The sequence below is a fragment of the Podarcis gaigeae genome, assembly GCF_964106915.1.
Source record: "Podarcis gaigeae genome assembly, chromosome: 6".
Lineage (NCBI taxonomy): Eukaryota > Metazoa > Chordata > Lepidosauria > Squamata > Lacertidae > Podarcis > Podarcis gaigeae.
The window spans coordinates 90,203,307-90,228,351 of record NC_139682.1 but is presented as its reverse complement, the minus strand read 5'-3'; the positions used below and the strand labels follow the sequence as shown (position 1 = coordinate 90,228,351).

General features: G+C 42.9%; 1 long non-coding RNA gene and 1 pseudogene across 2 annotated transcripts in view; one reads left to right on the top strand and one right to left on the bottom strand.

Moving 5' to 3' along the window:
• The window catches only part of LOC310846869 (small nuclear ribonucleoprotein Sm D2 pseudogene), a 226,196-nt pseudogene that overhangs the window by 91,694 nt on the left and 109,457 nt on the right, over positions 1 to 25,045 (bottom strand). The gene's annotated exons all lie outside the window — the stretch shown is intronic.
• LOC310846894 overlaps positions 1 to 25,045 on the top strand; it is a 36,753-nt gene that overhangs the window by 1,432 nt on the left and 10,276 nt on the right. Inside the window, exon 2 of the long non-coding RNA XR_014565596.1 lies at positions 21,041 to 21,120. This is a non-coding gene — a long non-coding RNA (uncharacterized lncRNA). The remainder of the gene's footprint in view (positions 1 to 21,040; positions 21,121 to 25,045) is intronic.

Here is a 25,045-nt window from a genome sequence, read left to right as displayed (position 1 = left end):
TGCAGATGGTGACAGCAGCCACGAAATTAAAAGACGCCTGCTTCTTGAGAGAAAAGCAATGACAAACCTAGACAGCATCTTAAAAAGCAGAGACATCACCTTGCCGACAAAGGTCTGTATAGTTAAAGCTATGGTTTTCCCAGTAGTGATGTATGGAAGTGAGAGCTGGACCATAAAGAAGGCTGATCGCCGAAGAATTGATGCTTTTGAATTATGGTGCTGGAGGAGACTCTTGAGAGTCCCATGGACTGCAAGAAGATCAAACCTATCCATTCTTAAGGAAATCAGCCCTGAGTGCTCACTGGAAGGACAGATCCTGAAGCTGAGGCTCCAATACTTTGGCCACCTCATGAGAAGAGAAGACTCCCTGGAAAAGACCCTGATGTTGGGAAAGATGGAGGGCACAAGGAGAAGGGGACAACAGAGGACAAGATGGCTGGATAGTGTTCTCGAAGATACCAACATGAATTTGACCAAACTGCGGGAGGCAGTGGAAGACAGGAGTGCCTGGCATGCTCTGGTGTATGAGGTTACAAAGAGTCGGACATGACTGAATGACTAAACAAAAACATTAATGACTCCATCCATTAACCCTTTATATGGCTGCTAAATGCTCCTTTCTTAATTACAATGAACCACTCCTATTTCTTAACAGCCCAAGGGCCCCTTCATATATCACCATAGCAGTGCAAGACCTGCTTTCCTGTAGGTTTGTCCCACACCACTAAGCTAATGTTTGAAGGTCCATACCCACGTAGGTGGAGCCATTCATGTTAGGCACCTCCCATACATACAGGTGGCAACTGGGTGGGAAGGAGTCATTTGATCAGCTTCCAGATGTTACAGTGAGGGGACAGGAAAAAGTCACAACGGTAAGCCTTCTGCACTAAGGTAAGGCATAAAGTGGCCCCAGATGACCTATATTTCTTCAGAAGTCAACAAAACCATGCTGGATTTCTCCACTTCTGCACTAGAACTTGTATTTGTCTTGACATTCAGCTTTCTGGGAATCTTAACTTTTGAACATTTTGTTATTAAGCTCCTAGTCCACATGGCCAAACCATCATGTATGGTAGAGCTTCTGAGGTGCCACTACAGAAAACACCTTATCTCAAGTCACTGCAGTTATGGGAAGGACCTCTCAAGGAGATTTCAGTGCTTGGGCAGGTTGTTGTTGTTTTGTTGTTGTTGTTTTATTGAATTTACAGTGGTACCTTGGGTTACTGACGCTTCAAGTTATAGACACTTCAGGTTAAAGACTCCACTAACCCAGAAATAGTACCTCAGGTTAATAACTTTGCTTCAGGATGAGAACAGAAATCGCGCGGCGGCAGCAGGAGGCCCCATTAGCTAAAGTGGTGCTTCAGGTTAAGAACAGTTTCAGGTTAAGAACGGACCTCCGGAACAAATTAAGTACTTAACCCGAGGTACCACTGTAGTACCTCAGGTTAAGAACTTTGCTTCAGGATGAGAACAGAAACTGTGCAGCAGCAGGAGGCCCCATTAGCTAAAATGGTGCTTCAGGTTAAGAAAAGTTTCAGGTTAAGAACAGACCTCCAGAACGAATTAAGTACTTAACCCGAGGTACCACTGTAAATGGAAAACAATAAGTTCTTAACCCGAGGTACCACTGTATATATACCGCACTATACCCGGAGGTCTCAGGGCAGTTCGCAGAATAAAATCAAGATATAGAACCACAAAATACATAATAAAAATAAAAACAACAACCCAATAGCCCCCCCCCCACACACAAAAAAAAACCACATTTGAAAAGGGCACAGGGTGTAGATCAGATCGACCAAAGGCCTGGTTAAAAAGGAACGTTTTTGCCTGGTGCCTAAAGGTATCTAATGAAGGCTCCAGGTGAACTTCCCCGGGGAGAGCATTCCACAGACGGGGAGCCACTGTAAAGAAGGCCCTGTTCTCGTGTTGCCACCCTCTGGACTTCTCAAGGAGGAGGCACATGAAGAAGGGCCTCAGAAGATGATCTCAGGGTCTGGGTAGGTTCATATGGAAAGAGGTATTTGCCTAATACTCAGGTGTCACATTCCATATGTGTCAGAGCTCCAGGCTATCTACAAGGGTATATCTATGCAGAATGCACAATTTGGAAGTAAGACATGTATAAGACTGCTCTGCTAACTACAGTGGTACCTCGGTTTAAGAACAGTCTGGTTTAACAAAGATTTGGTTTACAAACTCTGCAAAACTGGAAATAGTGTCTTGGTTTGAGAACTTTACCTTGGTCTAAGAACAGAATCAGGGAAAGCACGCCTCGGTTTAAGAACGGTTTTGGTTTAAGAACGGACTTCTGGAACAGATGAAGTTCGTAAACCAAGGTACCACTGTACTTAGAAAATGTTAAGAGTGATAGAAATAACAAAACAAATGGAAGCAGACCTTTATTCACAGCAGATCTCTTGATTTAGATATCATCTAGCTAGAGTTCATCACACCCCGTTACCCCAGGGCAGGGTGGCAAAACGGCCCCTTTTCACTTCCTGGTCCCCTTTCATAACTGGCTTAACTTTAGTTGCCAAAGCATGTTTCTCTTCAAAGGAAGGTTCCTACTTTGTTTACTTTCTGTGTCTTCTTCCTAGCAACTATTTTAAGGACTCTCCTGTTTCATCAACTCCACATTCTGCATGTTGAGTTTCAAGTAGAACATGTGTTGGTTAACATCTGAATACATTCTCAAGAAATGGTCAGGCTGGACCATAAGGGTCTTGTGTAGATTTATGAAAAAAGTAGTGGGAGCAGCTCTTGGGGGTTTCAGGTAGAGTTCTGGAGACGCCCTACTGTGATCTGAAGCCCTTCTCCACAAGTTTTAAGTAGGTATATACCAAATTACAATGTTGGGAATCCAGGCTAGGTTATGTGGTTTCATTTTGAATTTCATCCTTAATTCCCCATTTTCCCCTTCATCCATTGCTGTTTGTTCCACTGCACCTTGAAGGATGTGGGAGAGATATGCTTTGGTCGGCAAATTCACTCTATTCTCTAGCACCAGGTATTCTCCACCCTGCCTTTCACCTTTTTGCAAGAGAGTGTTTCTTTCCTAGCAAGTTATTTGTGTTACTGGTGATGATGATGATGACGACGATGATAATTAATAATAATAATAATTATTATTATTATTATTATTATTATTATTATTATTATTATTATTTATACGCCACCCATCTGGGTGGGTTTCGCCAGCCACTCTGGGCAGCTTACAACAAAATATTAAAATACAATAATTTATCAAATATTAAAAGCTTCCCTAATCAGGGCTGCCTTCAGATGTCTTCTAAAAGTCAGATACTTGTTTATTTCCTTGACATCTGATGGGAGAGTGTTCCACAGGGTGGGTGCCACTACTGAGTAGGCCCTCTGCTAGGTTCCCTGTAACTTTGCTTCTCGCAGTGAGGCAAACACCAGGAGGCCCTCGGCGCTGGACCTCAGTGTCCGGGCAGAATGATGGGGGTGGAGATGCTCCTTCAGGTACACTGGGCCGAGACTGTTTAGAGCTTTAAAGTTCAGCACCAACACTTTGAATTGTGCTCAGAAACATACTAGGAGCCAATGCAGGTCTTTCAGGACTGGTATTATATGGTCTTGGTGGCCGCTCCCAGTCACCAGTCTAGTGACTGTCGCATTCTGGATTAGTTGTAGTTTCCGGGTCACTTTCAAAGGTAGCCCCATGTAGAGCACATTGCAGTAGTCCAAGTGGGAGATAACTAGAGCATGCACCACTCTGGGGAGACAGTCTGCAGGCAGATAGGGTGTCAGCCTGTGTAGCAGATGGAGCTTTATAATCACCCTATATAGCGTGAACTAGTATATTTGAAAACTAAAAATGAATTCATCCTGGCTCCTTAAATCTTTTGTTAGAGCATAAGTAAATAATGTAAGCAGCCCCATGCCAAATCCCCCTAATAATATCTAGGACAGCATGTCCCATGCACTGGCATCACTACATTGAGAGTACCAACTACTGGTAGTAGAGGCAGGGAAACACCCAGAATTGTGATGTTAGAGCATGAGGCAAGTTGTACTAGACCAGGCCTGCTCACCAAGCACAGTGCACCCAACTAGTCATGCAGTGTAGCTTCCCAAGTGCTTTGCAGTTCCATGATTCTGCACACAAGGTGGTGGAGATCCTGGAGGTCCACCATACAGGTTCAGTGGGTTGCATTGGGCTTAATGAATCAAAAGTTGTGCTGGCCTGTTATTGGAAGAGCTGTAGCTCAGAGGCAGAGAATTTGCTTCGTATGCAAAAGGTTCCAGGTTCAATCCCTGGAATCTCTAGATAGTCAGGGGAAAATAACATCATCATCATCATCATTATTATTATTAATTTTTATTCATTTTTTAATATATCATTTTCAATAGTCATTCAAACATAAGCTACATCTTATACAGGGTTTTTTTGGACTTCCATCAACCACATCTGAAAATTTTCCAATTTTTTCACTTAATTTACATTTCTTAATTTCACTGTTGCTTTTAATAATCTTATCTATTGACTCTCTCATCATAGCCTTCCTCACAGTATTTCATATATTCCGCCTTACAAAACCTCTTGCAGTCCTGCTCGCGTAATCTGTTGATTACAGTTGCTTTTCAAATAGTTCGCATATTTATTCCAGTCTTCTGAGAATCTCTGGTCCCGCAGGCTTCAAATCCTTCCTGTCATCTTATCTAATTCTGCATAGTCCATTAATATAATTTATTTTTATTATGTGTTTTATATTTTTATGTGATGAACCATCCTGAAATTTCCCGATGATGGATAGCATACAGCAGGCTTCCTCAAACTCAGATGTTTTTGGCCTACAACTCCCATGATCCTTAGCTAGCAGGACCAGTGGTCAGGGATGATGGGAATTGTAGTCTCAAAATATCTGGAGGGCTGAATTTGAGGAAGCCTGGTATACAGATTTAATAAATACTACTACTAATAATACACTTTGCAGTTTCCTACTAAACCCTGCTCTCTCATCTTACTCTCCTGCTTGAGGCAGCCATGGAAAAATCTTCCACCATGCAGGCTTAGAATCCAAAGCCATCCTTGTAAATATGAAGAAAATGTAAGCAACAAACCTTTTTTTCTTTACCAATGGTACCTCCATGTTTTGTTTGGTTTTTAACCATTTTAAGCAATGCTAGTGATGTTTGAACGAGATAAAATGGGTGGTGGGTAGCTCCAACTTCCAGACATATACGTAACTCTGCTATAAACTACAGTGGTACCTCAGGTTAAGTACTTAATTCGTTCCTGAGGTCCTTTCTTAACCTGAAGCACCACTTTAGCTAATGGGGCCTCCTGCTGCCGCCACGCCGCCAGAGCCCGATTTCTGTTCTTCTCCTGAAGCAAAGTTCTTAACCTGAAGCACTATTTCTGGGTTAGCAGAGTCTGTAACCCGATGTGTATGTAACCTGAAGCATATGTAACCCGAGGTACTACTGTATAGCCACTGCTTAAAAAAATAAAACCCCAGAAAATCAACATTCTGGGCAATCAACCACTGTTTTAACCCATCTGTGTCAGAGTGCAAAAGCCTAAAGATATTAGAGGGGAAATGTCATATTGGTGGTTTGTGGTTTTTATAGGGACTTAAGACTTAACACAGCCTTTTTCTAGGTGATTTGAACAGGTATTCTGTTGAAACAACAGCCAAGAGGATAACCTTTGATTATGAAACTTCAAAGGATGAGCAAGCATTAGCGGCGTTACAAAATAATGTCTTTAGTTGCTATATATGGCTGTGAGATTTCTCTTCTCCTAGACCACCGGGGATATATCAAACATGACTCAAGGTCTATTCTAAGGGTAATCTGGGGGCATAGTAGCCACAGAGGAATCTCCTGTATGCTGGTGTCATGATAGACTTACTCTGTGGCCAGTAAATTGCACGCAAAGAGCTAAGAATGACATTTAGCCCTCTTCTGGCTTCCAGTTGAAACAGCAATTTTTGGAGCAGATACCTGGTACAAACAGACGGTGCTCTATACCTGTGTCTCCATGCTGCTTTGCCCTATATGTCAGTCCTTATTTACCCCTTAAATTGGCAGTACGCGGGTGGTGCTGTGGGTTAAACCACAGAGCCTAGGACTTGCCGATCAGAAGGTCGGCGGTTTGAATCCCCGCAACGGGGTGAACTCCCGTCGCTCGGTCCTTGCTCCTGCCAACCTAGCAGTTTGAAAGCACGTCAAAGTGCAAGTAGATAAATAGGTACCACTCCGGCGGGAAGGTAAACGGCGTTTCTGTGCACTGCTCTGGTTCGCCAGAAGCGGTTTAGTCATGCTGGCCACATGACCCGGAAGCTGTACGCTGGCTCCCTTGGCCAGTAAAGTGAGATGAGTGCCACAACCCCAGAGTCAGCCATGACTGGACCTAATGGTCAGGGGTCCCTTTACCTTTAGCTTTAAATTGTGACTAGCAGAGCACACTAATAGAAATATGATGGAGAAATGCAGCTACAGTGAACCAATCTAATTTGTACTTCCTGAATCAATATGCGGACATGCAGCTATTCTTTGAAATTTGCGCTTTATGAATGTTGCGAATCAGTGCTCCAACACGCACACACCCCCCCCCCCAAAAAAATGTGCACATAATATTTGAAGGACAATTGTAAACAGTTAACAACACTAGCAGGGTTGATTTAAAAAGACTTGTAAATTTAATGAGTATTGCCTTTTTATATTTATTTAAAATTGTGATAACAGAAATGAGTGAAATGTAAAATTGGAAGAGGTACAAATGCTATGACATCGAAATGAAATATGAAAACCATGAGGCGGGAGGGAGGGAAGTCCATCAGCTCACATGAGCAAAAAATTAAGATAAGGATTTATTTACAGTGGTACCTCAGGTTACATACGCTTCAGGTTACATACATTTCAGGTTACAGACTCCGCTAACCCAGAAATAGTACCTTGGGTTAAGAACTTTGCTTCAGGATGAGAATAGAAATCGTGCTTCGGTGGCGCAGCAGCAGCAGGAGGCCCCATTAGCTAAAGTGGTGCTTCAGGTTAAGAACAGTTTCAGGTTAAGAACAGACCTCCAGAACGAATTAAGTACTTAACCCGAGGTACCACTGTAAATGGAAAACAATAAAAATATTATATTTAAAAATGTGCACATTGTGAGAAACAATGCGTATGTTGGTGAAAATAAAATACAAAAATGCATTATATAAGGGGAAATTATTATAGTAGGAAACATATTTCTTATGTTCACAATAATTCATTTTGATACAGTTGCTTTTTTAATGTATCTTCTCCATAGGTACACATATAAATATAGAAACTTAGAACTGCAGAGCTGATGATCATTAGTGAAGGAATATGCAGCTGTCCCATATGGTGATTGAGCCTTTGGTGTTATCAGCACCACGCTCTAACCACCTGAGCTATACAGTCTCATCCAGGTGTGATGATGATGATGATGATGCCCTCTCGCCTCAGTTCCCTGTGCCACGCATGCCACCTTAAATCTGGTACTAGTGTGCACACTGCACCTTTAATGTGTGCTTGTCTTGTGTGTGTGTGTGTTAGTGTGTTCATGTGTGCACATGCAAGTCTGTGTGCAAGAGAGACCATGCCCAAAGGTAAAGGTAAAGGACCCCTGGATGGTTAATCACTTTATAATTACTCTCAGTGGAGAGAAGTGGGGTTTCTCAACAGGTTGAGGAGATGTTTCCACCTTTTGACAGGAGAGTTAGACAAATCCAGGGACTCCAGCAGAGGGTGCCTGGCTGGTTTGGTTCTGGGAACATAGGTTAAAAAAATGGTAAAGGACCCTTGGACGGTTAAGTCCAGTCAAAGGCGACTATGGGGTTGCGGCGCTCATCTCGCTTTCAGGCTGAGGGGTACCGGCGTTTGTCCACAGAGAGCTTTCCAGGTCATGTGGCTGGCAGGACTGAACTGCTTGTGGTGCAATGAGATACCATGACAGAAACCAGAGCGGACAGAAACACCGTTTACCTTCCTGCCATAGCAGTACCTATTTATCTACTTGCACTGGTGTGCTTTCGTACAGCTAGATTGGCAGGAGCAGGGACAGAGCAATGGGAGCTCACCCTGTTGCAGGGATTTGAACTGCCGACCTTCTGATTGGCAAGCCCAAGAGGCTCAGTGTTTTAGACCACAGCGCCACCCACGTCCCTGTGACCTTCCTAGTACCAGTATGTGGGCCCTGGAGATCTGACCATAGCTGTCAACTTACAGATTTGAAAATAATAATTTGAAAATAACAGATTTGAAAATAAGGGATCAGCAGCCAAAATAAGGGATTTTCAGAGCACAGGTATGTTCAACTTCTGAGCCCCTCCCAGCCAAAGGCAGAAAGCCCAACCAGCAGCCAAACGAAGCCTCAAGCAGTGGTTCCCACAGCGCAGCATCCCGGCAAAGGGGATGCAGCAAGGAAAACCACCATCACCTCTCCACTGGAAAGCGCTGAGCAAAGGCAAGTCCCCAGGCAACATGGCCGATTTGATGGGCACAAGGCATGCAAGCTCCACCCCCCAGTCGTTCTTAGACTCCTTATTGGGTGAGCAACACAGCCAAGCAACACAGTTGGAGCCTCCCTCCTCCCTGGCTGGCAGAGAGGGAGGGAGAGGAGCTGCTTCCTTTGAAACCCAGGAAATTTACGGGACATCATTAATCCAGGACAGCAGCGGGACACGGTGCTGGGATAAGGGACTTTCCCTCTAAATAAGGGACGGTTGACAGCTATGGGTCTGACCAAGGGCAAATATGGCCCTCAGACCAAACCAATCAGCCACTTTTCTTCTAAGAGCAAGTCGGTGCAGCATAATCCTATGGATGCAAAAAATCTAGGCACCCCATAGTGCCTTAAAAGAGGTAGGAGCGTTGCCGCAGCACCTGGGATGCCGACAGCAATGACTTACACTTCAGCATCAGCTTCCTTGCACCTCTCTGTTAACCATTGCCTGGCAGGGAGGCTTAATATGTGGAGGGAAGAAACCAGAATGCACCAACCTGAACAGGTATGCTCAGTTTCCCCTCTCTCCCTGCAGCCGGGCTCCCAGAAAACGCCGCTGGAGACTTTTGCACAGAAACTTAATGGAGCTGCCCGAGCCTGCGTCAGCTAAGCGTTTATCACTACAGTCTTCATTCATTAAAACTACTCATGTGTAGAATAGTGTAGCTGTTGCAAATATCAGGGAGTCGATCGGTTCTCAACTATTAATGTGTAACTCAGGGACACAAATATCACCTGTGGAATTTAGACAGCTGTATGGAAAGACGAATGTCTTCCTCAATAAAGTGCACAAATCTCTGCCGCTTTATGTTAGGTATGTTGTCAGTGGCCCCATCCCACTTCAGCCATATTTTCATTGCGCCGTTTCACACTCGCATTCTGATTATCCAGCGGCAAATGTTCTGTCGGGCTTGGTGTATATCTGAAAAGGAAGTACCAGAAACATTAGCTTTTCGTAATTTGGTAATAATGCATGTTCTTTGGACCTTAACTGTTCAGCAACTACTACTGTTGAACAATCTGAGTGGCTTGATATATTCAGCATAAATAAAAAGTCAAGATGCACTTCAGGCAAATATTCATACAAGTAGCGAATAGAAAGCGCTGTAAAATCTACATTAAACTCAAGAATTTGTTCATTCTTGCTTTTGCTTTTAAAAGGGATAATCTACCTACCTGCACATGAAGTCCAAAGACTTAGGATGCCTTTAAAAAGGTAAAGGGACCCCTGACCATTAGGTCCAGTCGTGACTGACTCTGGGGTTGTGGTGCTCATCTTGCTTTACTGGCCAAGGGAGCCGGCGTACAGCTTCCGGGTCATGTGGCCAGCACGACTAAGCCACTTCTGGCAAACCAGAGCAGCACATGGAAACGCCGTTTACCTTCCCGCTGGAGCAGTACCTATTTATCTACTTGCACTTTGATGTGCTTTCGAACTGCTAGGTTGGCAGGAGCAGGGACCGAGCAACAGGAGCTCACCCTGTCACGGGGATTCGAACCGCTGACCTTCTGATTGGCAAGTCCTAGGCTCTGTGCTTTAACCCACAGCACCACCCTAATTGGATGCCTTTACAAAACAGCAAAACCAAAAGCATTTGTTTTTTTATTTAATTATTCTAAACAGTTCTGTGCTACCTTTCATCCAGGGCTTTTTTTTTTCCAGCTGGGACACACCAGAAGTCAGTTCTGGCACCTCTCAGGTGGGCGCCACTGCTATTATAAGAGAACAAAGTTCATGGTGAGTTCTGGCACCTTTTTCTAGAAAAATAGCACTGCTTTCATATGTGTTTAGCAGCAGTTCTCAACCTGTGGGTCCCCAGATGTTGTTGGACTACAACTCCCATCATCCCTGAGCTCTGGCCTTGCTAGCTAGGGGTGATGGGAGTTGTAGTTCAACAACATCTGGGGACCCACAGGTTGTGAAAGGCCAAATTGCCTTCTAAATCCGGCCTGCGGATGGTTCGGGAATCAGTGAGTTTTTACATGAATAGAATGTGTCCTTTTATTTAAAATGCATCTCTGGGTTATTTGTGGGGCATAGGAATTCATTTCCCCCCCTTCAAAATATAGTCTGGCCCCCCATAAGGACTGAGGGACAGTGGACTGGCCCCCTGCTGAAAAGCTTTGCTGTCCCACCAAGGCTAGTGTTTTCGAAGGAGGTTATCTGGATAGGTTAATTTCTTAAAGGACAGGTTTTTTACAAGCAAGAAAGGCACCGTAGCTTTTCCACCTTCATACAAAACAAGGCATCATTCATTATATTCTGTGGCACTCTGTTCCTACAACCACCGTCGGAGTTTCCTGTGTTTTGCTCACTGATGCAATGGTAACTTCTGCTGCGGCGGGATGCCAGGAAACAAAACTGAGATTTCAGTAACGGAATATTATTTTTGGAGGCAACGTGTTCATGGAGTGAATGCAGGTCAGCTTTTACTCATTTACTGAAAAATCCGCTGAACCTTCTAACTAGGTTATTTCATATTGAATTTCCTGAGGCGATGCTGACTTTCTTTGCTGAGAAGGGAAGCACTGAACCAATACTTGTTTTAAAGAGAGGTACGAGGTTTTGCCGGGAGGGGGGAGTTTGGAAGAAAATTTTGGTGCCTTCCAGAACCACAGCCTTAGCCCTGCAAAGTCCTCCTTCATATTTAGTTTTAGCAAGTGATTGCATTCTTCACCCTTGAAAGATAACTTTTTTTCTTACTGAGTGTATGTATATTTCTCCAGAATTCTTTGTAATAGTGGAAGCACCACTGCTTCTTTGCAGATATTTTTTTTTTATAAAACAATTCTGGAAATATTGAAAGCTGATGGTTATTATCTCTGTCTTTTGACACCAGTCTTTTAACACATAAAGAGGGACACTCTTCTCATTTTGGTTTGCCATAGCTCAAATTGTAACGTTAACGCCATCCCACCTTTCGTGCCAATCGTTCAACAAGCCGAAAAGAAAAAGAAAAGAAAATGGATGAAAAAGGGACAGTATTCTTAAAACTTACATATTATTAAGGGAATGATGACAGAACAGTCATGGAAAACAGTGGCATAACATGGGTAGTTTAGGGGAGTTTTTAATGTTTGACTTTTTCTTGTGTTTTTAATATCCTGTTGGAAGCTGCCCAGAGTGGCTGGGGAGGCCCAGCCAAATGGGTGGGTTGTAAGTAATAAATTCTTCTTCTTCTTCTTCTTCTTCTTCTTCTTCTTCTTCTTCTTCTTCTTCTTCTTCTTCTTCTCCTTCTTCTTCCACAAAATTGTTAGGGGCACAAGATTTCAACACCCGGTTCCATCTCAATACAGCTTCATGCTTCCGTCACTGGGCTCTGATGAAAACAGCTTCTCCCTGAGAACCTGGAAGTGACCTGGGAGGTTGAATGGTTTAACTTGGTACAAGTCAGAGCCAAATATAGCTGACCTAGTGAAAGGTTGCATGGGAGTCATCCTGCAGATCATTAAAAACCGAGTTCTCCCTGGAACAGTTCTTGGAAGTGTGAGGCCAAGACAAAGAACAGGAGCCAACACACATTCCATAGCGTGTCAGTTTAAGAACCAGCACTGCTTCGTTGTTTACATTGGACTGTTTGGATTACACCTTATTGGAATGTGATCTACTAATGAGATCTACCCTAGATAGGTTTCAGCTCAAGGAAAGGATGTCACCTCTTAGAGACTTTACAGACTTAGGAGAAACTCCCCTTACTTTCTCAAGTCATGATTACTGCCTGAATCACTACATTTCTTGGCTCGATTCCCCCCACCCCACCCCCTCAAGCAGCAATTGACGTCAATATTGCCAATCATTAATTCGTCAAGTTACAAGTTTGTAATTTGCACAAGTGCCTAAACGCTGAATACAAGCCCCATTAATCAAACATTCCAGAGTCTGTTGCTGCTACATAACAGTATCGCGGTGTTATTTTAATCAGTAATGAGGCTATTTATTTATTTTAAGAGTGGAAAAAAAAAAGATTAGGAAAAGGAGTGAAATGCTCAGATCATGGATTGTGAAAGAGCCATTTTGGGAGGTAGGGTTTTCCAAGGTGGGTTTCCCTTCTCTAGGGGTGAATGAGAGGTCAGCAGAGGTCCTGGGCATTTTCTGGCATGCAGGCCATCAGAAGGACAGAACTGCAAAACCGATGTGCCATTGAAGAGCACATTGTGCACAGCTCCACACTATACATAACAAACATTTATTTTAACACCACTACAGCAAACGTATAGAGTACAAGTAATATATCATGTGTGTATCTGCTTCTTAAAATGCCATTAGTGTAAAAGCATCTGGTAATTGAATTGGCGTGGGGTGCCCATACAAACATAGAAGAGTAGTTCAAGATCTGTGCATATGCTTTTATGTTATCAACACTTGCAGTGGGCAACGTAACAGCAAACACATTCAGGTGTACTAGGCCAAGGCCGTTTAGGGCAGGCTTCCTCAATCTTGGGCCTCCAGATGTTTTTGGCCTACAACTCCCATGATCCCTAGCTAGCAGGACCAGTGGTCAGGGATGCTGGGAATTGTAGTCTCAAAACATCTGGAGGGCCAAGGTTGAGGAAGCCTGGTTTAAGGCTTTAAAGGTCAGTACCAACACTTTGAATTGTGCTCAGAAGCATACTGGGAGCCAATGTAGGTCTTTCAGGACCGGTGTTATATGGTCTCAGCGGCCACTCCCAGTCACCAGTCTAGCTGCTGCATTCTGGATTACTTGTAGTTTCCAGGTCACTTTCAAAGCTAGTCCCACATAGAGCGCATCGCAGTAGTCCAAGTGGGAGATACCCAGAGCATGCACCACTCTGGCAAGACAGTCTGTGGGCAGGTAGGGTCTCTGCCTGCATACCAGATGGAGCTGGTAGACAGCTGCCCTGGACACAACTTGCTCCAACAGTGCCTGAAACCCACATGCATCCTTCTATACTTCTCAGTTCACATTACCGCATCTCATTCTTGCTAGTGCCATCACATTAGGTTGGAGTCAGAGCTACTGTCCAAGGTGGGGATCATGAATACTAATCTAATGGGTGTACATGTACATTTATAAAGTTCCTTCTTTGTGAGAAGGGGCACGATGAATAAATCTGAACTCTGTTTCTATTTCTTCTACACTGCAAGTGGCTGTGACATATGGTTTTATTTTCAGCTACCGATCACTGGATTAGTTAGCTTTTTATAGTTGCTGGTACTATCATCTAATAGGTATAATCTAAGGGCACTTAATGCAGCAACCTTGCAAAGTAGTTCTGGGTCTGGCGGGTGGCACTGTGGTCTAAACCACTGAGCCTCTTGGGCTTGCCGGTTGGAATCCGCACAACAGGGTGAGCTCCCGTTGCTCTGTCCCAGCTTCTGCCAACCTAGCAGTTCGAAAGCACACCAGTGCAAGGAGATAAATAGGTACCACTGTGGTGGGAAGGCAAATGGCGTTTCCATGCACTCTGGTTTCCATCACAAGTGCCAGAAGCGGTTTAGTCCTGCTGGCCACCTGACCCGCAAAGCTGTCTGTGGACAAACGCCGGCTCCCTCGGCCTGAAAGTGAGATGAATGCTGCAACCCCATATTTACCTTTGACTGGATTTAACCATCCAGCAGTCCTTTACCTTTTACCTTTGCCTAGACTGTAGATGGGACGCGGGTGGCGCTGTGGGTTAAACCACAGAGCCTAGGACTTGCAGATCAGAAGGCTGGCGGTTTGAATCCCTGCGACGGGGTGAGCTCCCATTGTTCAGTCCCAGCTCCTGCCAACCTAGCAGTTCGAAAACACGTCAAAGTGCAAGTAGATAAATAGGTACTGCTCCAGCGGGAAGGTAAACGGCATTTCCGTGCACTGCTCTGGTTCGCCAGAAGCAGTTCAGTCATGCTGGCTACATGGCCCGGAAGCTGTTCGCCGGCTCCCTCGGTCAATAAAGCGAGATGAGCGCCGCAACCCCAGAGTCGGCCACGACTGGACCTAATGGTCAGAGGTCCCTTTACCTTTACCTTTAGACTGTGGATAGGCAACCACCTACAAGTCAATCGTATACCTCCTTGACCTCCATAAATGAAAATAGGGGGGAGAGTTGTGCACACGTGGGTAGGTTTGGGGTGGAGTCTAGCCTACCAGTGCTGTGACCTGGTGGACAACAGTGGGCAAACATAATCCAGACGCAAATGAGCCTCAACTAGAAAGTGGGAACTCCAAGTGCATGCACACAAATGGGGGCAAAAACATGGGGGCAAGTAACAGGCCACAAATTGTGCAAATTTATTACGTTGCATTTCTGCTAGACATAATAATGGATATCCAGGATGACAACCACAGGCTACAGCCTGTTTCAAACCCCTGCCCTTTGGCCTCGGAGGCTTCTTCTAAATTGCCAGCTGTAGGCTATTATGAATTCGTTTTTGAAGTGGGAAAAGCTCCTTATTAAGACATTATCTAACTGAAGCAACCAAAATAGCTGCATTGATCATTATCTTAGGGCAATTAAGCTCAGAGATGTGATTGCTGTAAGAACAAAGTAAGTTTATTTGTTGCTTCAACTCCCCACCCCCAAATACTACACAAGACCCAAAATAGCCTTACAATAATAATTATTTCTCTCTGCAAACTATCATAAGACTGGAAGGATTGGAAACGTATTTGCCAACCTGGGTGGTCTTGATTTTGGGTTCATTAACTGGCTGATGTAAAACATTGTAGGATTTGCAGCAAAGCTTTCTTAGCGGCAACACTGCAGCTTGTAAATTATATCTCTGAGACAAACCCACCTGGCTTTTCTATACAGTGCAAGTCAAACAGTTACATAAGCATCCCTAGGTCAGCTTAGCAGGATCAGGGGATACATACTCCACATTGTACCAGTTATTCCCATGTGCCTTTTGAAGAGCCTAAGTTCAAACCTATCCATTCATAAGGAAATCAGCCCTGAGTGCTCACTGGAAGGACAGATCCTGAGGCTGAGACTCCAGTACTTTGGCCACCTCATGAGAAGAGAAGACTCCCTGGAAAAGACCCTGATGTTGGGAAAGATTGCGGGCACAAGGAGAAGGGGACGAGAGAGGATGAGATGGTTGGACAGTGTTCTGAGTTTAACCAAACTGCGGGAGGCAGTGGAAGACAGGAGTGCCTGGTGTGCTCTGGTCCAGGGGGTCACGAAGAGTCGGTCACGACTAAACAACCAAACAACAACAACAAGATGCTGAAATTTAGCAAGTGAAGAATTCCTCATTTATTTATTTTTAAGGAAAAGCCTCATCCGCTTATTTTCCACGAGACAAGCTAAAGGCACGAGAGTTGGGCCACTAAAAGAAAAGATGGCAACCCTAGTGGTGCTGTGTTTCATATGATTTGACATACTTTGACACTGCAGAGTGAAACGTGCTGTTTCATACAGTCAGATCAATCTCGTTCAGTATTGTATAGGCTTGGAAAACCTATGGCACTCCAAAAGTTAATGGTCTCCAACTCCCCATCAGCTCCAGAAACATGGCCAACAGCTTGGGATGATGGGAGTTGTAGTCCGACAACATCTGGAGTGCCACAGGTTTTATACCTAGTCTATTCTGATTGGCAGCAGCTCTCCAGAGATTCAAATAGGAATCATTCTCAGCCCGGCCTGTAGATGCTAAGGACTGACGTTTGGACCTTCCATGTGTTCATAGAATCATAGAACTGTAGAGTTGGAAGAGACCCTGAGGTTCATATATTCCAACTCCTTGCAGTGTTGGAATATACAGCTGTCCCATACACGGATTGAACCTGCAACCTTGGCATTATCTGTTAGAATTCCTGCTCCATGATTGCAGTCATGGGATTGTTGTCTATCACATGACGGTATATGTTTTGACTCCACAGAGTGGGAAGTGACGGAGACAGGATGTTTGTGTTACTGTGTTCCATGAAGTGAGACTATTGTCCTTTGTTCTTTTTGTCTTTGCTGTCTGGTGCTAGAGAGAGAGGGAGCCATGTTGCAGTGCTCCATGTGTGTTTATATGGAAATAAAGTAGATTAGCCAAAATGCTGAGTTGCTGAGGGCTGTTACGCAAGCTGCACAAACTCTGCGGATCCCTAAGTGTGCCGATGTCTGTTGGCATCAGTCGCTGTGATGTTCGGGCGGAAGAAAGCTTTTAAAGCTCCCAAACGATCGACCAGGAGGGAGAGAACATGCCAGTCGGGCATGTGTCTTTGCCAGGGTCCTACTCGAGTGTAGGATGAGCTCAAGACATTATCAACATCACGCTCTAACCAACTGAGTTAAACATGTGCTGTACAATTGAGCCACATTCATTTCTGTGCAGGGTAGTTTTCCAGGCTATATGTATAACGTGTTTTCCAATTATTCCAATTATTCCCAAAGCAGGGAACATGAATTAAAACACAAGCTTAGTGAAAGTTTACCCTAAAGGTGTCTGGCTACAGAGCAGAAGTGAAGCAAAGGCTCCATGACCTACAATGTTTGGCAGGGAAGAGAGGGGATTATATCTATGTTTGCATGGATAAAGTCACCCACACACACTGGAAAGAATTGTAGAGCAAATGTTCACCAGGAACCATCTGAGAAACATTTTCCCTTTCGTCTCAAATACCAGAACTTGTTCACTGGTGGATAATTGAAATGACTTTTACAACTGTAAACATATAGTAATCCCAGACATTAAAATGCATGCAAATGGTGATGTTCCTTTTGCTTTGCCATAAAATACAGCAGCTGAAGGCCATCTCCTTTGTAGAGAAAATATTTGGAGATCCACCCATGCTTGCCTAATATTGCTGTCATAGAAGTGAAGGATAGGAAAAGCACTTTTTCAAAATAAATATAAAGTGAGTACTCTATTGTGAACAAGTCTGAAAAATATGTATATTTTCCTGCCTTTCTACAAATATTAGTGGTCGAAAGAAACTTTCTAGTTTAAGACCTGCAAAGGTCTGCCAAATTTAGACTGGACAAGGAGGGGACAACAGAGGACGAGATGGTTGGACAGTGTTCTCGAAGCTACCAGCATGAGTTTGACCAAACTGTGGGAGGCAGTGGAAGACACTTTCTGCCTCTGAGTTTTTTGTTCTATTACAGTGGTACCTCGGGTTGCATACGCTTCAGGTTACATACGCTTCAGGTTACAGACTCTGCTAACTCAGAAATAGTACCTCGGGTTAAGAACTTTGCTTCAGGATGAGAACAGAAATCATGCTCCGGTGGTGCGGCAGCAGCAGAAGGCCCCATTAGTTAAAGTGGTGCTTCAGGTTAAGAACGGACCTCCGGAACGAATTAAGTACTTAACCCGAGGTACCACTGTACTCTCAAGGCATGCTTGGCTCTGGGAGGGAGGGCGTTCAAGAATGTTTTCAAGAGACACTGTTAGCTGTCTCTCCCCGGTGCTGCTTCTTCTTCCTGCTCCCCTCCCAATATTTCCCAGCTTCTCCCCTCTGCAGCCTCTGAACCTTCTGCAAACCACTATTCTAAATCTATACTGTCCTCCTCTTCTCTGGAAGGTGCAGGAAGAAGGGGGCCGGTTCCAGGGCCGGATTTAGGTTTGATGAGGCCCTAAGCTAGTGAAGGCAATGGGGCCCTTTATATGTCCAGCTGTCCTCTGTCAACAACAAATTGTCGCTGTTTTTTGTGTTGAATATTTGCTATATGGTAATTTATGGACCTAGTAGGTCTCTAAAGCCATTTGAACATTACAAATAGGAGCCTACACAACACAAAACACTGTTGCTGTTTGTAGGTTTTATTTTATTTGTTTTTTCTCTTATATTTTGGAAATGGTTTTTTCTATTTAAAAAACATTTGGGGTCCCAAGAGAGTGGGGCCCTAAGCTATAGCTTGTTTAGCTTATACATAAATCCGGCATGCGCCGGTTCCCATTATTTCTCCTCAGCCCAGCCAATGACACCTGTTTGTTTCATTCGGTTTGGGAACAATGGCAGGAAAATCGTGTTTTTAGAAAGCGAGAGAAAGATGGAAGAGAGGAAGAGCATTCCTTCATCTTCACCTGTTTAGTACCCAGCAGGGTACTGGAAATGATGGGTGAAATTGCTGTAAAACACATACACACACACACACCACAGCAAACTTTAGGATTGTCATCTAAATTCTTCAGAGTTTGCAGCTAACCATTAGCATCATCCACGCAAAGCTGATATCTTTGAAACGCAACAGAGTTTGGAATGTTTAATATTGACTGGATATTGATAAATGATAACCCAAAGAGAACATAAAGAAGTGAAACTGAAGCAGGTTTGGGTCTTGGCCATAAAAAATAGGTGTGGGTAAAAAGCATTCCTTCCTTGAGGTGTTCTAATAGTTCCTAGTTCCCAAAAAAACAAAAACAAAAAACAAAAAAAGGCTTCTATGAAAGCAATTAGAGCAAACCAGCCAGGCCATTTTTATTGGTCCAGTAGTATTTTGTTTTTTGCTTTGTTTATTTTGCATTCCTTGGACGTGCCTTGCCAGATTCAACAAATTCCCTGGAGGCATTTCTAATAAAGATATAATCACCAGGCTTGCTATTTATGGATTACTTTACAACCGTGTTCAGGGAGATTTGGAAAACACTAATTACAGCTCCAGCTGCTGCTGGAATGGAAGCTGCTTTTTTTTTTATTACATCTAAAGATACAAATGAGATCAACAAGCAAATGGTTGACATATTTCACACATTGTGGCAGCAAAATTGGTCACATTTTATATCATACTAGGACTGACACTTCCATTTATATATGCTTTTCATTATGATTTTGTTTGCCTATGTTGTTTTTGGAAGCAATAATATGGCATACAAAAATTAACTATTAACCTGCCATCTTATGGCCCTGTGGTCTAAACCATGGAGCCTCTTGGGCTTGCCGATCGGAATGTCTGCAGTTTGAATCCCCGTGACGGGGTGAGCTCCCGTTGCTCGGTCCCAGCTCCTGCCCACCTAGCAGTTTGAAAGCACACCAGTGCAAGTAGATAAATAGGTATCGTTGTGGTGGGAAGCTAAACGGTGTTTCCATGCACTCTGGCATTTATCATGGTCCTCTTGCACCAGAAGCAGTTTAGTCCTGCTGGACACATGACCCAGAAAACTGTCTGTGGACAAACGCCGGCTCCCTCTGGCTCAAAGTGAAATGACCGCCGCAACCCCACAGTCGCCTTTGACTGGATTTAACCATCCAGGGGTCCTTTACCTTTTACATTTTTACCTTATGGTCCCTTAGGAGGGCATCCTATAGTCAACATCAGATTTCCTTCTCTGAGGAGACAGAGAAAGAGAGAAATCTCGTTTTGGATTGGAATGCCAGACTTTGGCATAACTTGGCTTGGTTTTTTTGTTTTGCATAGGTTCAACCATCTCTTGAGATAACATTTTCTTAAAAAAAACCCTCAGCACAAGAGTTCCTAAGGTGCGGGCGGCAGACTTTGCCTCCACTCAGACACTGGGTGCCAGTTTGAATTAAGATGGTGCTCTGAAATGCAACTTTGGTGTGACTTTATTGGCACACAGTAGGTTTGACTGCCTCTTGAGATAGCGTTTCCAAACTCAGCTTGAGGTTTCCTGGGGTCGGAATGGTTGTTTTCATTGAGGTTTGGGTGCCGGGTGCCATTGTGATTCAAGATAGCAGACCGAAATGTGACTTTGGAATGGCTTCATCCATTTTTGGTGTCGCAGGTCCAAAATAACAAATTGCACTATTGAAAAAAAATCACAATTTATTTATTTATTTTAGTTTCTACAAATTCTGGGCAGTGCCAGGCACTCCCCACTAGTCTGATATAAAAGTAGCAGGCCTATTTCACTATAAAAGCACACACTTCTTGCTTGCCTCAGGAGAAGAGCTGAGGTGAATTTCCCCTCCTAATTCAGTATCACAGATTTTTATATCAAGTACTCTGAGCATTCACTACTTTTATTTATTTATCAGTTGGCATGGAATGGTATTTAGTATTTAAGGGCAGATAAGCTGGCATCAAATAGTATTTAGCAGTGCACGTCATTTCATTGTTTCCATGCAACAGCATTTAAAGCCCTATAATAATATAATATAATATAATATAATATAATATAATATAATATAATATAATAATATAATATAATATAATATAATATAATATAATATAATATAATATAATATAATATAATATAATAATATAATTAATTTATACCCTGCCCAACTGGCTGGGTTTCCCCAGCCACTCTGGGTGGCTCCCAAAAGAATAAAAAAGTGATAAAATATCAAACACTTAAAACTTCCTCAAACAGAGCTGCCTTCAGTTATGACATTTTACATTTGATACTAGCCAAAATAAAAAAAAATTCAAACCATAATGTCCAATCAAAAGTCAAATTTCTAATATTGAGGTAAAATCCTCCATTTACATTTCATGTTTGAAAATGTTGGTGGATTTCAAAGTTGTGAGATCCTTTGAATTCTAGAATCTTGGTTTAAAAAAAAAAGAGTTTTAAATTTGGTGGTTACTAAAAATATAAATCAGTGTGACCTTAAATGGTTAGTGTTTCCAGCCTTCCTTTGACCTTTTATTCAATGACAACTCATGATGATGTTCCTTTGTTTACTCCTTTGTCAGAAAACAGAGAGTGATGTAAGCAGCAGACCCGAAGCAAAGTTAGGCAATGGACTGCTATTGTGGCTTTCCCTTATTCGGAGGTGAGTGTTCCTTCTATCGGTTCTGTCCTATTTGAATCTCTAACATGCAGCCAACCACTATCAACTTTCTTGAACAATAAGCAACAAGTACTTAAAATTCCAAGGGAACAGGTCATGTATGACAGACAAATCTAATCAGAGTCATGTGTGGTTTTCAATTCTTTCTCAGTGAGATGGAACGTCACCCACTGTAAAATGAAACTAGTTTAACCAGGTAGTCTCAAACTCACATACAGTAACCCTCTTAGTTTCAACTTTGGAGGTAGTAGAAGACAAGAACTTGCTTGCTATATTGCAAATAGGCAATATAGTTCCACCACCAGTGGTTTCACATACACACACACACAATATGTTTAAATGAGTATTCTAAATGGTAAAACAGAATATAGATAGACACACACACATATATATATTATATATATAATTTTTATGCTTTAGAATTTAGAATCAAGGAAATCATTGATATTTTAAGGATGTTTAAATGAGTATTCTAAATTGTAAAACAGAAAATAATTATATATATATAAAATTTTTTATATATATAATTATATATATATATAATTTTCTGTTTTACAACTTAAAATACTCATTTAAACATCCATAAAATATCAATGATAATGATTTCCTTTCTTCTCTTTCCATGGTTCATTTTGCATATCATAAATCCCTGCATATTTTTACATAAACTACACCATTCAGTAATCCATTATTACATTCATCAAAACTTATTTACACTGTTGAATTTATCTTAATGCTGCCAACGTTTTCAAGTGTACACAATTTCCCCCCATATATTCAAGAAACATTTTCCAGCCTTCTCTAAACATACGTTCTTCTTGTTCTCTTATTCTGTATGCTAAGTCTGCAAGTTGAGCCTATTCCGTCAGCTTAACTTGCCATTCTTCTTTAGTTGGGACCTCGCTGGTTCTCCATTTTGGGGCTACCACAAGTGGTTTCCACTCCTCTGTCTTTTTTATCCATACTTCAAAGTTTTGGAGCATGCTGTCATCTCTGTCTGATGACACCCAGTTTCATTTTGCCTTTTCTTTAGCCTCGGGATAGCCTGAGGTTATGCAATTGTGCAATTGTGTGGGTGAATGACCTGCCAGAGATCAGTCGTGAACTGAATTGGGAAAACTGCTACCATCCTGATAAGGCAAAGATGTTCATGACAAGTTAAAGCGCCATTCAGATAGGCTGTTGCTATTTTGCAGGTGGGATTCAAGCATAAACAAATTCAGGTCATGCAGTGGTTTTGGTGCTTTTGCGCAACAAACCCATTTTCAAAACAAATAGGCCTTTTTGGAAATGCAGTGGGAAGTGTGGAATAACAACTGCCTGTTTCAACATCCTATAACACCCTTGGAAATAAATCAGAATGAAAGCCCAGTCAAGAGTCAGTGTTGTACAACCTCCCTGAATACACTGCACAAACAAATCAAGATGAATGCTTAATAAATGCAAATCCACATTCAGAGGTTTGGCTGTTTTCTTGCATGCTCTGGTAACCTGATTGCTGCAATGCACCGAGAGGGAGGGCTGAATTTATGAAACTTCAGTTGGATGCAGCAACTTTCTGAAACTAAGCTCAGGATATAAACAAGATTGATTCTTTATTATCTGTCCTGTTTCTGTTAAGTTGTGGGTGAACATATCAGACGACACAGCGATTCTTCAAACAGCTCTTGTTTATTCACAGGCCAGGACAGAACTGAACTGAAGGGTTCAGTCAGCCTGCTTATATAGAAATCCAGTACAACGTAACTGTAACAACTTTCTAAAACTATCCAATCACTGAACGTCACTTTCGATGCCTTATTTGCATAACTATCTACAGTATCCCCCTGCTGGCCCAGGGTGAGAACTTCAGTACATAACAGTTTCCCAGTTTGTTTCTGAGTATAGAACACAAGTTCTAAAAACAATAAACAACAACAACTTATTTATACCCCTCTCATCTGGCTGGGTTTCCCCAGCCATTTATGGTGGCTTCTAACAAAAGATTAAAAATACATTAAAACATCAGACATTAAAAACTTCCCTAAACAGGGCTGCCTTCAGTTGTCTTCTAAACGTCAGATAGTTGTTTATTTCTTTGACATCTGATGGGAGGGCATTCCACAGGGCGGGTGCCACTCCTGAGAAGGCCCTCTGCCTGGTTCCCTGTAGCTTCACTTCTCACAGCGAGGGAACCGCCAGGAGGCCCTCAGAGCTGGACCTCAGTATCCAGGCAGAATGATGGTGGTGAAGATGCTCCTTCAGGTATACTGGGACAAGGCCGTTTAGGGCTTTAAAGGTCAGCACCAACACTTTGAATTGTGCTCGGAAACGTACTGGGAGTCAATAAAATCAATTCTACAAATTCTACAAACTTAAAAAGCCAAAACAAAACCCAATTTCAGCTGATATAAAGCTGATTTTTCATAAATTTCTGCGTTACACCTTAAAGAACGCCTTCCTAAGCAAAAAAACAAACAAACAAAAAAAGGCTGACGGGTGGCATGCCGGGCGACCAGAAATTTCCATAGAAAATATTTTTTTTTCCCCATGACAAATAATTGGAGAATAATGATTAAAAGAAGCAAACAAAACAAACAAAAGTCTGTGGGGGAAAATCAGGAATGCACAAGAAATCTGCTCTGCCTTCACTTCTCCCCTGGTTTGGCCGTTCATTCCAGCAGCTCCCTCCTGGTCCTGTTTGGATAGGATCACTCTCTTCATGGAGTCAGCACCTTTGAACAAACCGGGACTTACTTCTGAGTAAAAATGCACAGAATCAGTTTGCAGGTAGTGACGGATCTATTCAGAATAAACTCTCCCTGCACAGGAATGACACAGACCTGCCTGGAAAGTCAACTGCTACCTCCCCACCAGCCACTCCAAATGCATAACTGAGGATATGAAAAAAAAAGCACCTTATGTCTGGGTGAGCGACAATGGCCACACAAAACATTATAAAATAGCAGTCAGTCATGGAAAGGTTTGTTTCAGTAAAAGACACCCAAAAACCTGCTGACCTGAGCTATTTGGAGGAAGGATGTTTTTTAAAAAAGAAAGATCTACACAGTACACATGTTTCGTTTCCTCTAACGAGGAACCAAAACACTGGATCTCCCTTCACATTGGCAGTGCTTTAATGGAGCAGAACAAACACTTTGTTTTACATGAACATGTTGTTCCAAATTGTGGTATTTGTGGGTGGCTGCATGCTGCACAAGAATCGTGGGTCAGATAAAGGGGAAGTGTTATAGAAAGCACAACAAATAATGTGGATATCCCTTCCTGCTTGCTGACTCTGGGGTTGCAGCGCTCATCTCGCTTTATTGACTGAGGGAATCGGCGTACAGCTTCCGGGTCATGTGGCCAGCATGACTATGCCGCTTCTGGCGAGCAGCGCACGGAAACGCCTTTTACCTTCCCGCTGGAGCGGTACCTATTTATCTATTTGTACTTTGATGTGCTTTCTAACTGCTAGGTGGGCAGGAACTGGGACCGAACAACAGGAGCTCACTCTGTCACGGGGATCCGAACAGTTAACCTTCTGATCAGCAAGCCCTAGGCTCTCTGGTTTAGACCACAGCGCCACCCGCTGTCCCTATAGGTTGTATACTGGGCAACAAAACCTTGGATGCTCGATTTATTTTCTCTGGGCAATGATCACATCTCTAACAGGGAACAGAAAAACAAAACAAACAACAGCTTCAGAATGAGCCACAAAGTCCCTACAAAGCAAACCAGGCAGTTCTTTCTCCACTCCAAGTCTAGAGAAAACACATGCAGAAAGGAAGACCCAAACAGATGAAAAATGAAGCAGGTCCTCTACATTGATTGTCTAGAGAAGGGACTTCAAGGACATTACCATCCCTGAAATGTGTGCAAATCTAAATTTTTCCATAGAACTCATCAATCATACCTGCGACATTAA